Here is a 16,394-nt window from a genome sequence, read left to right as displayed (position 1 = left end):
ACCCCTTCCATTTTCCAAATGCAACTCAATCCATATGACCCCAACACACCCTCTTGCCAACACATTTTCCTCTCAACCTCGTACGATCTGTTTTTTTTTTTTTTTTTTTTTTTTTTAATGTTAACTTAATAAGTCCAAGTAGAGCTCATATAAGCATGTGTCTAGGGGCATCTACCAGAGCATGGGAAACCTATGCAAGGCCACACACTCAAAGAATGATCCATGTCAATGGTAGCTCTTTGGTCAGCTTAGGAATATAAAAATGAGAATACAGATGCTTTGAAAAACAAGCCTCAGAATGGAACAGAGCTTAATATTTCTAGAAGGTTATTTTCAATTCTCTTTTAATAAGTCACTAATTTAAAAATTCTGTTGTCTCCTCTTCTTCCTCTTGTGGCTGCTCTTCTTCTTCTTCTTCTTCTTCTTCTTCTTCTTCTTCTTCTTCTTCTTCTTCTTCTTCTTCTTCCTCCTCCACTTCCTCCGCCTCCTCCCCCTCCTCCTCCTCCTCCTCTTCCTCTTCCTCCTGGTCTTTTGAGACAGGGGTTCTCTGTGTAGCTTTGGCTGCCTTAGCCTCACATTGTAGACCAGATGGGCCTTGAACTCACAGAGATCCCCCTGCCTCTTGCTCTGCCTCTTCCTCCCTGAATGCTGAGATTGCAGGTTTGCATCACAACACCCAACCCATTTTCTATTCCTATGTTTAATTTTCTCAAAGAAAACTTAAGGTTAAGCTTTTTTTTTTTCCCCCTCAGGAAGAATTTCAATTTGAGAGATAGTTCCCCACTACTACAATTCTATTTTATTCTGTGCTGAATATAGGAAAACAGTAACATTAATTAATATCCAATCAATATTTTAATAAAACAATTGCCTTTTTATTAAATTGAAATTGTATTAACAGTAGATCTCTGATTTTTCTGTAAGCTAGCAATTTAAATATACTGCAAGAACAAAGCCAGGCCAAAATATTCCTATTGTTCTCTAAGAAAGTAATTTCTCATGGCATAAATCTGAGCTTTTCTGAGCCTTGTAGCAAGTTCTTAATGAGCCATTCCTGGTTACAGATGATCTGCAATTCTGTCCTTTGCTGCAGCTGGTTAGAATGCAACTGTCTCCTTTGGGTGCCTGGTATTTTATTATGGTCTCAAGATTTCAACCATTTCTCTCATTAAGACAAAACATATTTTCTATGCAAACTTGAAATTTCCTTTCTTAGGTACTTTTACTTAATCAAACAGTCAATGTGATAATTTCTCAAAATAACTCAATTTTTTCAGGTACTTATGCAAAAATATGACCGCTGTATTCCTAACATGAATACTGGGCAGCTCAAAGACAAATAGTCCTTGAGATATATTCTCTATGGCTGATGAAGCTGGCTTGATTTGAAGAAAATATATGCAAGTCAAATTATCTTTTCACATGCTTATGTTAAACAAAATATTGTTGGGAATAGTCTGTCCAAATCAAAGATTCCTCCTTCTAAGGTGTATTTGATATTGATACTTAAGGAAAATCTTGGTTTAATCTTCTGCAAAGCTGTTTTTAGAGAATTGGTAGGTTCTAGTAAATATTTTATTACATTTAGTGTTATTTATTTATTTATTATTTATGTGTGTGTTTTTCTATATATGTGTGGGACATACATGTGTGGTGACACTTGAGTAGAGGTCACAGGGTATTTTGCAGGAGTTGGTTCCCTACTCTAGCACCAGGGCCCTAAGGACTGAACCAAGATTATCAAGATGTTGAGAGAGTGACATCAGCCACTGAGCCATCTCACAGGACTCCAAATAACGAGAGCTTTTCAGAAAGAGTTTAATGTTTTTTTTTTAACCTGGTAATCCCAATAACCAAGTAAATTTCAAGGCTTATTTTGTAGTAAATGTCTAAAAAATGTAGGTACTGAACACCAGTCCTGAAAAATCAACTTGGGGCTCTAATGAATTAAACACCCCAATTACCTCAATTCATAGACTGAACGTGCCTTTGAAACAGTTTTTAAAATTTGTATTCCCTCGGAGGAACATTTCATATTTATATCCTAACTTCAGAGATTATTGAAAATACTATAAACCCTTACCACCTCTTGGTGAGTAAATTAATCTGAACCACTGTTGGCCACACAGCTTCGTGAGGAGAAGGTGAGCAGCACATATAGAATCAGGCTTTGGTTAGACAGAAGTGGAAAATGCAAATTTCAAAGATGAAGAGATGAATACTCAGAAAATAATATGGACATCATTTCCATTTTTACAAAGCCAATTCCTACACTTTCAGAGCGACATTGCTCCTAGACAAGCCATTAAAAAACTGTGTGATGGATGCAGTGTAAAGACATTTACATTAATTAAGTATCTGCTTTTAATTGAATATATATTTTTAACAAAATGTTCTGATTATGGTTTACCCTCCCCATTCCTCTGAGATCATCCCTGTTTTCTCAACATTCAATCCACAGATTTTTTCTATCTCTCTGACTTAAACAGATAACTAATAATAATAATAATAAAATAATGACAAATATATATATATGTATATATATGTATATATATATATATATATATATATATATATATATATATAAAACCAAACCAAAATATGACAAAACAAAACACCCAAAGAAAAGAGCCTAAGGAAAAGCTCTAAAAAGGACATATAGACTCAGAGACTCACACATTAGTATACACAGAAATCCCATAAAAACACAAAACCAAGAACCATAATAAATATACAAAGGACAATTTAAGGTAAAACAAAGAAGCAAACAAACAATCAAGACATCAATCAGGAAAGCCAGGCAAAACATTATGAAATGAAGACCCTCCCAAAATGCCACTGAGTTGCTTCTGTGTTGGTGGTTTCCTACTGGGCATGGATCTGCTCTGAAACATTTTAAAATACCAAAAAGGAACTTGGGTCCTATGGCATGCATCTCCTTAGAGACATAATAACTTCTATGTATATGGATGGTTAGATAACTAAAAGGATACATTCATTGTCTCAGAATGCAGAAGGAGCTCCATCATTTTTTAAATTATTCTTTCAAATGTTAGTGGCATCATATCAAATTTGGATATTTGGAAAATTTTTACATTATTGGAAATTTCATCAACACCTCTGCTCAGATGATGAATGGCTCTAATGTGATGGATTCACATAACAATTCTATTTGTTATAACTTAAAATGAAGCAAAAAGATCTTCCTTCAAAAATACCATTCAGTTTTTGTTCATTTATTTATCAAAGACATATTGATCTACTTCTAGGGAAGCCAGAGTCTTTTCTAGATACTAGATGTTCAATAATGCCCTCAAAAACTCACTCAAATAGGAAATCCAGGGAACACAGGTATTGTCAAGAGCTGGCCTTGCAGAAGCACATTTCTAAGAGACTATAGGGGAGGTCTATAGAAACGGTGCTATTTGGCATGGTGTTATATGTGAACATATGCATTGGAAAAAGATATTTGACTTTTGCCAGAGTATAAATATAGAAGACAGGTAATGATAAGATACCTATGTGCTTTACTAAAAGTTCCACATAGTTGTAAGGAAAACTGGCAAGATTTGGGCATGAAATGAGTGCAGGTGGGAAAGGATTTGGTAGGCTGAGCTAGAGTTCCAGTTTTACTCTATCAGCCAAGAATTCATGATGGATTTAAAGTAAGTGAAGGAGGTAGTCAGAAAAATGATAGGATTTATTTTTCTATGTTTTTATTTGTGTGCACTCCAGTCTGTATAGTTGCATATGTAGTATGTGTGTTCATGTGTTCATCTATCCACAGGTATGATTACCGCCATGTGAGACTGTGGAGACCAAAGCTAAATCCTGGATGCCCTACTCTATCTCTATCCAACCTAAGTTTCTAGAAATGGTCTCTCATTGAACCTGGACAAATTTTGGCTAGTTTGGCTGGCCAGGGAATGTCAGGATGCTCTTACCTTTGTCCTGCCAGATCTGGTCTTACAGGTGCCTGCCTCTGTGCCTGGCTTCTTCCATGTGTGCTAGGATCTGCATTTATGTTCTCAAACTTGTACAAAAAGCATTTAAATCAGCGAACTCCCTCTTGAGGCCCAGTCTGAGGAATAACTTTGTAATGGGTTATTTCCTGTGCTTCAGACATCCTTTTATTTCACTGGTTCCATTGTAATTGTGAGATTATGGTTCTCTGAAAACACTTTTATTTCCCAACTTTAGCACTGATACCTCAAAACAGCATATACTTAAATCTGAAGAATTTTCTCTGATGCAACATATTGTTGCATTTGGGATACATTTAAGTATTGATAAAAATACAGTGTTTCTAACAAAGAAGTTTAATGCCTGTTTTTTTTTTTTCTCATTTTTATCTGTTCTCCTTTTCAAAACGGTCAGTTTTATTGGACCATAGAACTGAGCTTCAGCCAGTAAAGCCCAGCCAAGTCCCCTTTGCATTAGAAATAAAACAGAGAGAACACTTTGGCCATGTATGCTTGCTCATCCAGTCTGGTGAATCTTTCTATTTTTTCTTTTTTCTTTTTTTTTTTTCTTTTTTTTATTTTTTTATTTATTTATTTTTTTCTATTTTTTCATAAAAAAAAAAAACTGCCATGCTGGGTTACATTTGCTTTGTTCTGTTTAAATGTTGGTTGAGCATCCATTAGATTATTTTCTGCAGTGGTAATCATTCTTTTGTGAACTGATATTTCAGTCCTTTCTGTCTTTTATCTGAGGGCTGGAGAATTCATAGCTGTAGTGTATAGTCCTCCTTTTTGTGAAGTATACTTTCACTTCAATTTTATTAAGTCTGGTGTTATTTTTATCATTATCATTTCTTTGTGTTTAGGGATACTTTTGAGAGAAATAAGCTGAGGACACACTTATATAAAAATATTTAGGTCAACACTGTTGATGTATTTCAGGCCTCTTGAAACAGAAGGACCAGTAATGGACCCCATCAGCACCCAGCCACACACTCACCCTGAACGCACCTTCTTGGATCGGGCTCGCGGGATACTCATTTGCATCCCCAATGATTTGTTTTGTTTAGAATACTGCAATTCTAAAACCCTTTATCCTGCTGATGATTACCACTTGTCTTTTTATTATTTTAATGTCAGAAATACATAACTAGTAAGTTAAAGTGCATACAAGCTTGGTATTTATTAAACATAAAGGCTGAGGGAGATGATTTGCACAGCATATGAGAGGTCTTAAGTTTGACTTCTAGCACTCCATAAATAAAGAAAAAAAGCACACGTATTCACATAGTATACATATTAGTTTCACTTTGACTATCTGAAATTACCATCTAAATTAAAAAAATACCAAATGCTAAACATATGCAGAAATATTTAATTCTTTATTTATAACTACATGAGAACAATTTCCAACACGTCTGCTTTTAACAGTTCTTTATTAATAAGATAACCTTTGACAAATAGCAAGCCAACATGGATTTGGCACTGCAGAGGACCTGCAATGAGGGTGTGCTCAAGTGCTCTGGGGTCATCATGATGGAGAAGTTTAGAGCTGCTGGAAACAAGTGGCTTCTTTGAATTCAGGGACTGGAGTCCTCAGCACACTCCTGAGAGCACTATCCAGGCAACCATCAAGTATCCTTGAAACTTATAGCCTTGCTTAAGACAGATCATTAACTCACAGAGCCACTAGAATAATTAAAATAATATATGTAAATGCATGGCTATAATAAAATTATATTTTAACCTTTATCTGAGCAAATTACACAAAACTTTATTATGGCATGTTGAAATTCATGCACTTGTTAGTAGACTACCTCTTGTCTCAAAGATAAGAGTGTATCCTGACACAAAGTATAAATGCCTGTGGCCCAGAAACACAGATTTAGGTTACCCCAAATTCTATATTCCAATGTAGAAGCAGTTTTTACAGTATCAAAACTTTGAAATATTAAATCTAATAAGTCAAGATGTCCTTCAAATACATTGGTAGCAACATACGGTCAATGCAAATGTGTGTGAGGAAACTCTATAATAAGCCTTCGATGATACCTCAGGGCCTTTGGTTGCTTTCTGTACTACACAAAAGATTTACATAATGGTCCCAAACCTGGTAGGTCAATTAGAGATAATGACAATCAATGACTAAGAAGGAGGTTAAAAATGCCCAGAGATAAATTAGCTCTACACTTGTAACTTTCTAAATTCTCCACAGACACTGAAGATATAAGTCAGTTGAGTCACCATGTAGAATAGACGCTTAAGTTTAAGGTACAACTTCTGAGAACTGTCATTCAGTTGGTCATAACCTATGACCCACCAAGCCACTAATGCTCAATAAGCCAATTAAAGAGCCGAATCAACATTGAAACCAAGAAAAGGATGTTTTCTAAAGTGGATGCATTGGGAAGATGAATTAAGCATTCCAGTGACTCTCATGTTCATTTTCAGAGCCCTGACATGAAGCCAGGGTTTAAGGAGAGAGCAAGAGTGGCAAAACTAAGCATCATTCTTACAGGGCAGTTAGTTCTGCTAGCCATCATCTCAGTTCCGAGTCTGCCTTCCAGGTCATTCTGTGCTATGAGATCATCTTACAAGTTGCCCTTCTGCCTTCAGCAGACAAATCCCTCCTCTAGGGAGGAGTCACCAGTTTCCTTTCCCAGCCAGAGTTCCTTGGGAAAGTGTCACATTTGTTGGTATCCATTCTTTTAATAATCTTAAAACGAGACACACGTGTCTCTTTAGAAAACACTCATTCCTGCCAGAGAAGCTGGTTCAGAGAATATTGCCAGGCTTTCCCGGATCCCGTTAGGGGTTTATTAATAAAGACACTGAGATGTGTATATACAGTTTAAAGCTGTTGGCCTTTTGCTGGGGCAATCTCTTGGCTAGCTACCTGACTCCTGGGCATTCTGTCCCCCCACATGGTTCTTACTGCCTACCCCTCTGCTTCCTTCCATTGCTTTTCTGGGTGCCTTGTCTCCTGAATCTCCCTGGGTCTCCAAGAAGCTCTGTCTGCCCAGAAGTCCTGCTCAAACTTCCTGGCCCAGCTCTGGTGCCAGCTCTTTATTATGCAAAAAGCCACATTCCTTATTTATGTAGTAAGTTGGAGAAGGTCACCCTTCCCATGGCAGCTTGCCTTATTTTTTAAAGGCAAGTGAGGACATGACAGTTACATATCCTGTTAGCTGGGTGCCGCCTTCAAAGAACACTTAAAAACACACTTTTTCATCAACAGAACATATTATGTATGTGGGCTACCACAACAAGAGTCACGAAACACAGAGTTCTGTGTCTGACAGTAGTAACTAACTAGAAGTCATGTAGAACAGCTCAGACCACATGGAAGAGTAAGCATCTGATGGCTGTTTGTTAAATCTCAAAATGTTTAGGCTTTCTAACAAATAGCAGGATGCAATGGAAGAGTTTTAGTAAAAATCACATATTGGAAAGGACAGTTTCCAATTTCCTCTCCATAGATGTAAAAACATCACATGCATAATATTATTTATTACACTAAAATATTCCCTAGGAAAATATTAATATTCATTAGAAATGTTTGTTCTCTTTTTTACTTTCATGTTGCCATAGGCAAAAAGAAATTCATATGCTATCAGGCTTGCAAAGTTAAGTAATTCCTAATTATTACATGTTTTAAAAAAATAACAAATTTAAACAAATCACTGCATAGTAACTTGAAATTTAGTAACTTCTAAAAACTATGGTATGGGAAAAAGACAACTTGGTAATTTTTTTCTCTCCAATTTGATTATTTGCTTGCTCCTTGAATGTTGGGATACATCCATATATTGCTTTTTATTATCTTTTGAAAGAAAGTTGCTTGGAACTTTTGTAGGTAAAAGTATCCAAGGCTTGGCTCAACTAAATTGTAAGGTTTTTTTTTTTTTTTTTTTTTTTTTTGGTAGAGCTGAAAAGCGTTAATGGAGAGCAGGTGTGTGTCCTGGCTTCCCACTTCCTGCTACTTAGATTCACTTCACTGCATTCAATTCACCAGTCACTTGTTGGTAGAAAAGTTAGAAAACAAAGGCTGGTCACATAGAGCATCGCCTTCCTGCTGAGTAGCTTTTCAGGGAATATAGCCTGTTCAAGAACCCTTCTTGAGTTGTAATTGGGAGAGTCATGTTTGCTACATTTGAAGATTACTAGTCCAGTAGGTTTTGGAAAGCAAAGGTTAAAAAATACACTTAAACACTGAGTTGTGTGAGAAGATCGTGTACGTTAATGAAAGCCATAGGTTGATGGGAAAATAGTAATATGAACTACTGAGTAAAGGGAAGCTGAGCATACTATGTTTGTCAGATTCTCTGAAACGGCACAGAGAAGTACGGTAGATGTATGGTAGACCATAGATAAACTGTTATGCAGACAGTGACCCTCCGTTTCCACAAAAGGTCAACATCTGTTGGCAAGCAAATGCCTAAGCCCTTGAGCCTACTGAGGACATTTCCCATTCAGACCGCAACAGAAATAAAAGTAAAAAATTAATATAAAATATTATAAATAACATCATAGAAACACTGGTAAAATGGTCAGAACATTCTCCACACTTGAGTGGAGAGTGGGATATGACTTTCTCACGTACTCTGGTGCCTCACATTTGACCATGTCCCCTGGAGGGGGAGACCTGGTGGCACTCAGAGGAAGAACAGCAGGTTACCAAGAAGAGACTTGATACCCTATGAGAATATACAGGGGGAGGTAATCCCTCTCAGGAATAGTAATAGGGGAGGGGAATAGGGGAAAATGGGAGGGAGGGAAGAATGGGAGGATACAAGGGATGGGATAACCATTGAGATGTAACAAGAATAAATTAATAAATAAAAAAAAAGTATACCTTAAAGATTGGGCTCCTGGGATTGGAGAGATGGCTCAGTGCTAAAAGTGCTTCCCGCCAATCCTGAAAATCTGAAGTCTGATCCCCGGCTCTCTCACAGTGGAAGGAGAGCAACCACCTCTACAGCACTGGCTCCCTGCTCTCCACACAGCAGCTGTGAATTTGTGTGCCTTTGTTCCCATGTCTCCATTCATACACCCCCCTCGCCACTACACTCATGGATTCCTTGTGTAGTGTTAAATGCCAGGCAGTTGTTTATCTTCTGAGTTGCAGTTTAAGCATTCCTGCAAAGGCTTCAGGAAGGGTAAGTTCTGCTTATTTTTCAAGCTCTGAAATGGAAGAATTGTAGAGGATTCCTAACCATGATGTCACAGGTTTTACTACAGGCCTGATGTCAAATTCTTGTTGCATTTGTGTGATTTGTAATCTGAGACTTCTTATGTGTTGGTGTTTGTTTTGATGCTATCATTTCAGAACATTACTCTGTCACTAATTATTGAGGTCTCTAAGCCTATTACCTCTTTCTGCCTAAGTTACACTCCAAGTCTCTGGTTTCGTCAGTATGGGTTGATACCAAACCAATCCTAGGAGAAAAGGAATTATTTCCTTATTGGCATCTCAGACATAAAGAGAAAAAATATTATTTACCTTGATTGATCAGTATATGTTCTGCACCAGCATTGAAATATCACACTGTGTCCCATGAATATATACAGTCCATTCTTAGCAATCTAAAAATAAAACAAAAAACAATAACCAAAAAAACAAGATCACTGTCACCTCAGCCAAAAAGCCGAGAGTTTTACGAAAGGTTTCTGATACTTACTGGGGATTCTACAAGGGGAGAGGTTATTGCTAATGTCTCAAACTGATAAGCAAAATACTTCCTTGCTTATATAAATAATTTCTACATTCTCATAATGAATATTGATAGATAGTTCAGATATTTTACAAAGAGTTAAAATACTGGTTTTAAATGTAATTATTTTGTGCAGGTGAATGAGTTTAATTTTCCACAAGTATTATAGCGAATTTAGTTATATTAGAGGTACGTTTTATAACATTTAATGCATCCACACATTATAGGCAACAAAGAAATAAAAAGTGATAGTGTAAAGTCCATCACAATCAACCGTCAATGAGATCAGAATCTAGGATGAATTTAAAGGGAAATTACAAGATGATTTTTTTATATAAATGTTTATTTAATTGAAGTGGTGCTCTGTGTTGTGCTGTGCAGGAATAAATGTTCAAGAGCTTCATTGTTTCATTGAGTGTTAAGGAGAATAAAACAATATCATGGTGGTCTCATAAATAAAAGCAGGATGGTAGGTGGGGTTCTGTCTGTTAATATCTGGTTTTGCTATCTTCCAAATTTAAAAATAAATTTTACACACAAAGATAATAATTTACCAATGTAGAGTTGTGGCAAGTCCCAATTGTGTCCTTTTAAAACACAACGACTTTCTGTCTTTTATTTTAAATTGTGTTCCATCGCACTGTGAAGATGAAGTGAGACTGCTTCCTAAAAATGTGCTTTTTTTTTTTTGCCCCACAGTCACTACTCTTCTTGACTTGTCTGCCAATGTGAAACAGTGGATTGTCTTTTCACATGTCATCTCAGGCTGCAGATCTCTAGGACTCCTCATAGCCATGAATCAACATTCTTTCCACCTACCTCCACCACAATTACTGATTTGAAATTACATGACAGGTACCATACTGTAGTTCTTTCCTTTCATGTTTGTTATGGGAACAAAGTTAAATTATGTGCAATTCCATTTATGGGGTGAGAAGAACACACCTGTTAACCATCACGGATGCATTAAAATACTAATCAATTACAATTGTACAATATACACATTAATGGATACAGTGTGGTGTGTGGTCATTTCTCTGTGGTAAAAGGAACATTTTGCAATTATTTATATCAATAAGCCTTATCAGTTCTCAGGAACAACTCTCAGTGATAAAGAATAGTGATGAGCAGATGGCCATTGTTTTATTGTAATCTGGCAGAACTTATGTGTGTGATATTTATTGTCCCACTGGGTGTGTATGATCCTCTTCCCCTATGCAAAACTTGATGATGTAGCTTTCATTTTTGCATAATTGATTTGGAAATAAAATTTTTAATTTTTGTTTTATCTTCCCTCCAATTTTATAATTCATATTCAAGTCTATAGAGTAGAAAATTCTATGTAGCAGCAATAATATGAACATTAATTTGAGAAAATGGGAAAATAAGCAAGCAAATCCAAATTTTTCATATTAAAATGCATAGAACATAGGAGAGCATACAATAAAATTTCTACAAAATATTTCTGAGCAGAGTACTTTTGATAAATTTTTTATTGGCTAAGTGTTAGCTAATGTGTTACTTCTTCAAATAATGAAAATGTAAATATATGCAGTATCATGAAACAGTGAATTATTTTCAACTATGCTGAGAAATTAATCTTTATAAATCCCACTTTTCCAAAATAACACTTATTACTATTCTGCATTTTTGAAGATTTAATGCCTTTTTTCAAACTTTTATTCCTAATGTGAAATTCATATCTTAAACTTATGAAAAATTCATTCATGAATATTTCTTATTTCATTCTGCCTTAAGAGCTTGAAACCATATGAAAAATTATGTGATACTTAAAAATCATGAAACACAGTTACTTTGAAATGTTAAAAATATTCCAGCATGAACTCTGGTAAAAAAGGTGACAGTATACTGAACAAAATGAGACCCTTTTTAGATTTAACATTTTAAAATAAGAGATTATACTGAAAATTCAAATATGTGTAACTTCAGAATGCCAAAGATTCATCAAAGCAGGATGGAGAACATGATCAGATTTTAAAACGCAAATGTTGTAACTTAGGGGAGCGGTGCTTCTCTTACATGTATAGTGGGTCCCAATAAAAGTTATTGAAAGAATATTTTAAAATCGGCATCAATAATTTTCCTCCAAACATTGTTACCACACTCTATGGTCTCAGCGGCTATGTCTTACTTCCCCTATGTGTGTGCCTGAGAGTGTGTGCATGTGTGTCTGTGCATGCCTGTGCATGAGTGTGTATGCATGCGTGCGTGTGTGTGTGTATATGCATGTGTGTGTGTGTGTTAACAGGGCATCGCTATTCCAACCATTTTTTTCTTAGATTATTAGCATCAAAGGCTCGTGAAATGAGTGTTGATTTTGTAATCTGAGCTACGGTACAAAATATTCCTATGCAAATAAGTAATAACAAAATGATGTTGTCTACCACCTACTGATTTCTCACCTATGACTTTTGACCAATCTTTCTTGTCATACTGGGTTTGTAAATTCCTGTGAAAGAGGAAGGAAAACTCTCAGAGTTTAGCTAGGTATGTATGTGAGTCATCTGAACATGTGATCCTACAGAGGAGTTCTTCATGACAACATATTATTTCTTTGCCTCTTTACAATTTGTCTATTAATGTGGCTTGTATTAGAAAATCTTGGGGTGATGCTTGATAAGGAATAGTGCTCAACTAAAAATGTCTAAATAATAAACTATATTCATCCTTTATTCCCTAATGTAGCACATAGTAATTGAGTTCCATTCTCAGGTCATCTCCATGTGGCCCTTTTTCTTTTTTGTCATAATATCTCCTCCCTGAACTCCTCTTGGACACAAAACCCTTCCATATTCATCATAATTTGTGTCCTCTTCTTCTATAGGTTAACCACATTCAATTTATTTTTATATGGATAAAGAAAAGACGGCTTAACATTTGGCTGTTGTTTCAGCCTAGTCAAGTATCTGCTTTGCCTTATTCTCCTAGAATAGCTATATTTTTAGTTCTATGAATTAGCACTGGTGGTGATTGCACATTAAAGAACTGCAGTGGAGACACCAAAATGTAGTGATGCCTCATTAAGAGTGAAAGCAGGTGTTCCTTTAGAAGAATGCAAAGAGCGAGGCCAAACATGAATTTTCTACTTTTCTCCCTGGGTCGTCTGTATGTCTGGAGCTTTTGGTTACTAGATTTTGTTCCATCCCTATGCTGTGTGTCTGATTTATGTCTGTGTCACCTAGGCACTACACCGGTTTGTGTATTGTATCTGTCTGTTCCTAACAAAGAGCTCTATTATATATTTATTGAATAGCTCAGAAAATATGCTGTCCATATACTTTTCTGCAGACATCTTGAGCAGAGTTTTATGAGGGAAGTTACTTTACTGAGAACTCAAAACCACACACAGAGGTTATCAACCCATAGCCACACATTTACTCTAAAAATGTATGGGATATTTCTTGTATAATATTGCTTGCGATCTGTTGCCTGATTTTAGTAAATATTTACAACAGCAGATTCATATGCCATATGTTATTCTGGTTCAGAGGCCTAAAAGAGTACATAACATTATTAAAGCTATGCATTTAGCTTATGTTGCAAAAGCTCATTTCAAGGGAAGTGCAAGGCATGGTTAAGTCTGGTGCATCACTTTCTTTGAGACATTTTAAACTTAATCAATAGAGTATACATTAGGCTAGCAGGTTGTGTAAATAATATTAAAAGATCTGAAGGTATAGTAGTTTGTTTGTAGGATCTGCTAAATATTGAGTTTCTTTGAAAGCAAGAAATGTTGTCAGAAAAAAAATATTTCACCATTCACATTTACATTCTAAATTTTGAGAAACATGAAGTGATTAGATTTTCTTGATCTTAATTGTGAATCAGATACTTGGCTAAAGAACATGAAAAAAAGAAAAAAGAAAAGAAAAGAAAAAATGAAAGACACAGGATTCCTGAAAAGGTTTCATATGTGCCCTGCAATAGTTCCAGTTAGTTGTTCTTAACCTGTCTTAATGGTATATTTTCTGAAACTTCTTTAGTTTTTATCCTGATATCCTCTCTGATCCAGAACTCATCCTTCTATGCATATGTCCACACATGCAAGATTGTTTAATCATACGTGTGCATTCATGTGTATTATTTGTAAGAATACATGTGATGGGAACGTTAGTAAAGTTACTCAGAGTTACGTTGTACTGGTTGCAACTAAGACCTGTTTTTGTCATCAAATTATGAAGACTGGAACATAGTTTATACTGTCAGAGAGGACTGAAACAATAAAGGTCAGAGCAATATTTAAGAAAAAAGATGTGGCAAGGAGAGCACTGGTGTTAGTCATTACTCAGTTCCAGAAGTGAGCATTCAGTACTGTATCCGGAATAAAAGTACTCTGAAGACTTTGAGACTATGTTTGACAAATGTATGTAAGCTGATACTTTAAGTATAGGAGAATCAGCAGCTGTGTTGCTTGGACTATGGAGAAAAAAGATGGCAATGTGATGATAATTAGATGATGTAATGGAGTCCTATTAGTCACCAGAACTGACAATTAGTATATAATTTATCCTTAAAATTTGAGATAAGGAAATAACAATGGCAAAGGAAGAATTCAAAGTATAAAAATGCAAATATGATAGATGAAATAAACATAGAGATGGAAATATAAAAACAAAGAAAATGAAGTATAAATACTACAAATGTCTTTGACCAGAAGATTTTTTGCTACTTGTTTCTATAGAAGTAGTGAAATAGTTTTTAACGTAAGGTATTTTAACTATCGACCCTAATAGGAAACCTAATTGAATTTTAATTTTGAAAGCAACAGGTAGACATTCTTATGAGAGGTGAATAAGATTCACAAAAGGGTACATAATTGAATTAAAAAATGCATTAGCTGTATGTGATGTTTTCCTTACCTACAAAATTTTGAAAATTTATGAAACTGTCATCACTCAATACACAATTTTCCTTTTTTATCTATATCTTCAATCACTATCCCATGAAAATATTTGAAATGATAAACTAATATGTCCAAAGACTGAAAATGATGGCTTAGATTAGATTAGAAATCTCAGGCTATAAACTTGCACAGACAGTAAGTAGAAAGTAAGAGACTATTGTCCCTGTCCCTGTACGAATGATTAAGTGCTAAGTGGATAATGATTAATGGTTTAGCAAGTGGATAACACTAGAGAGAATTCCTCAGGCCAAGCAATCAAGGAAACCATTAAATTATTATGGACATCTAATGTATAACTATCAATGGCATTTTACAAGAGGACAAAGAGATGTACGTTACAGATAAAGAGTAAAATATAGTTTAAACTATCAATAAAGTTGCTGCTTTAATCCGTGTAGTTTTTTGGTGTCCTTGAAGATTAAAAATTACATGTAACATAAGTATAATTATGGTGATCTATGGCAGCTAAGTAGTGTGGGAATTTTAAACACTGTGACAAAGGTCACAGATTTCATTCTGTAGTTAGAAACATTGAACAATTAAGGTACAAGAAAATAAAATAGTATTGAGTGTTTTTAGGGTGGAAGAACATTTTCAGAAGAAAATATAAGAGACTGGAACCAAGGAGATAAAGCTGAGAGTAGCAAAGTGGAAAAGAATTGTGATGACTCAAAACAACAACAACAACAACAGCCACAAAAAACTTTATTGAGTCTTACTACATCCAAATGTACAGAATTCTATTTCTAGGATTAGAAGGGTGTGTGTATCAGGTCTCATCCAGACAGCCTGATTTCCTTTCTGTGTGCCACCAGACTTCCCTACCAAGGGGAGATGATCAAACTGGGGGAACCAGAGTTCGTGTCAGAGGCAGTGACTACTCCCCCACACAACTGAGGAGAATGAGCTGTCTATTGGCTAGATCTGAACAGAGGGTCTAGGTTTACTGCACGCATTGTCCTTGGATGGTGCAACAGTTTGTTGTCATATAGTGGAGGAGGAGGTCCCCCTAGGTCAGAGGTCTAGTGGAATGGAATAGGGCAGAAGATGGAGGGAGGGTAAGAATGGGAAGATACAAGGGAGGGGATAACATTCAGGATGTATTCTGAAGAAATTATAATAACTTTTAAAAAAAAAAAGGCTTTGAAGTTCAGAAGGAACCACTGGAGTGTCTAGGAAAAATTAGAAGGGAAAGGGGTAGATATGAAAAATAAAATAAAATACAGTCACCACAACCGAAAAAAGATGTTTATCACATAAAATTGCAATTCACGATTCACCTCTACTATTGGTCACTTCGTTATTATAATTCTATTCTCTGTATTTACCTGAGGAAATTATGATTCACTGTAATGTTACATAGCAGAAGAAGAAAATCTCTGGGATAGTAGTTATGCAAAAGCCAATCAACCTCAGAGCCAAACTGTAAGTGCAGAAGGAAACAAGATTAGGGACATAGAAAATTGGAGACCTTGTGTTTCCAGTTATCTTGATAGTATGATTCTCTTTCTAATTATACCCTGGACTTTACATACATGGGAATTATGTATGGCCAGTCACTGGTGTGGCACAGGGCTGAGTCTCAATAGAGTGCCACAGAGGCCAAAACTAAAATGTTGTAACTGTGAGTAAAGAGCTCCACAACACATCCAGAGATGCCAAATAAATGAGTGAGAGCTCAAGTTATTAGTCACTTGTCATGATTTTTCCTTTACCCAGCCTTTCATGAAAACGCCTCTTTCTCAAGTAAGCCACCCACAAGCAACATGTAAGAATAAATTAGCCATTAAAGAG

The sequence above is a fragment of the Acomys russatus genome, chromosome 11 (assembly GCF_903995435.1).
Source record: "Acomys russatus chromosome 11, mAcoRus1.1, whole genome shotgun sequence".
NCBI lineage: Eukaryota > Metazoa > Chordata > Mammalia > Rodentia > Muridae > Acomys > Acomys russatus.
Note: the sequence above shows the minus strand (reverse complement) of the source record.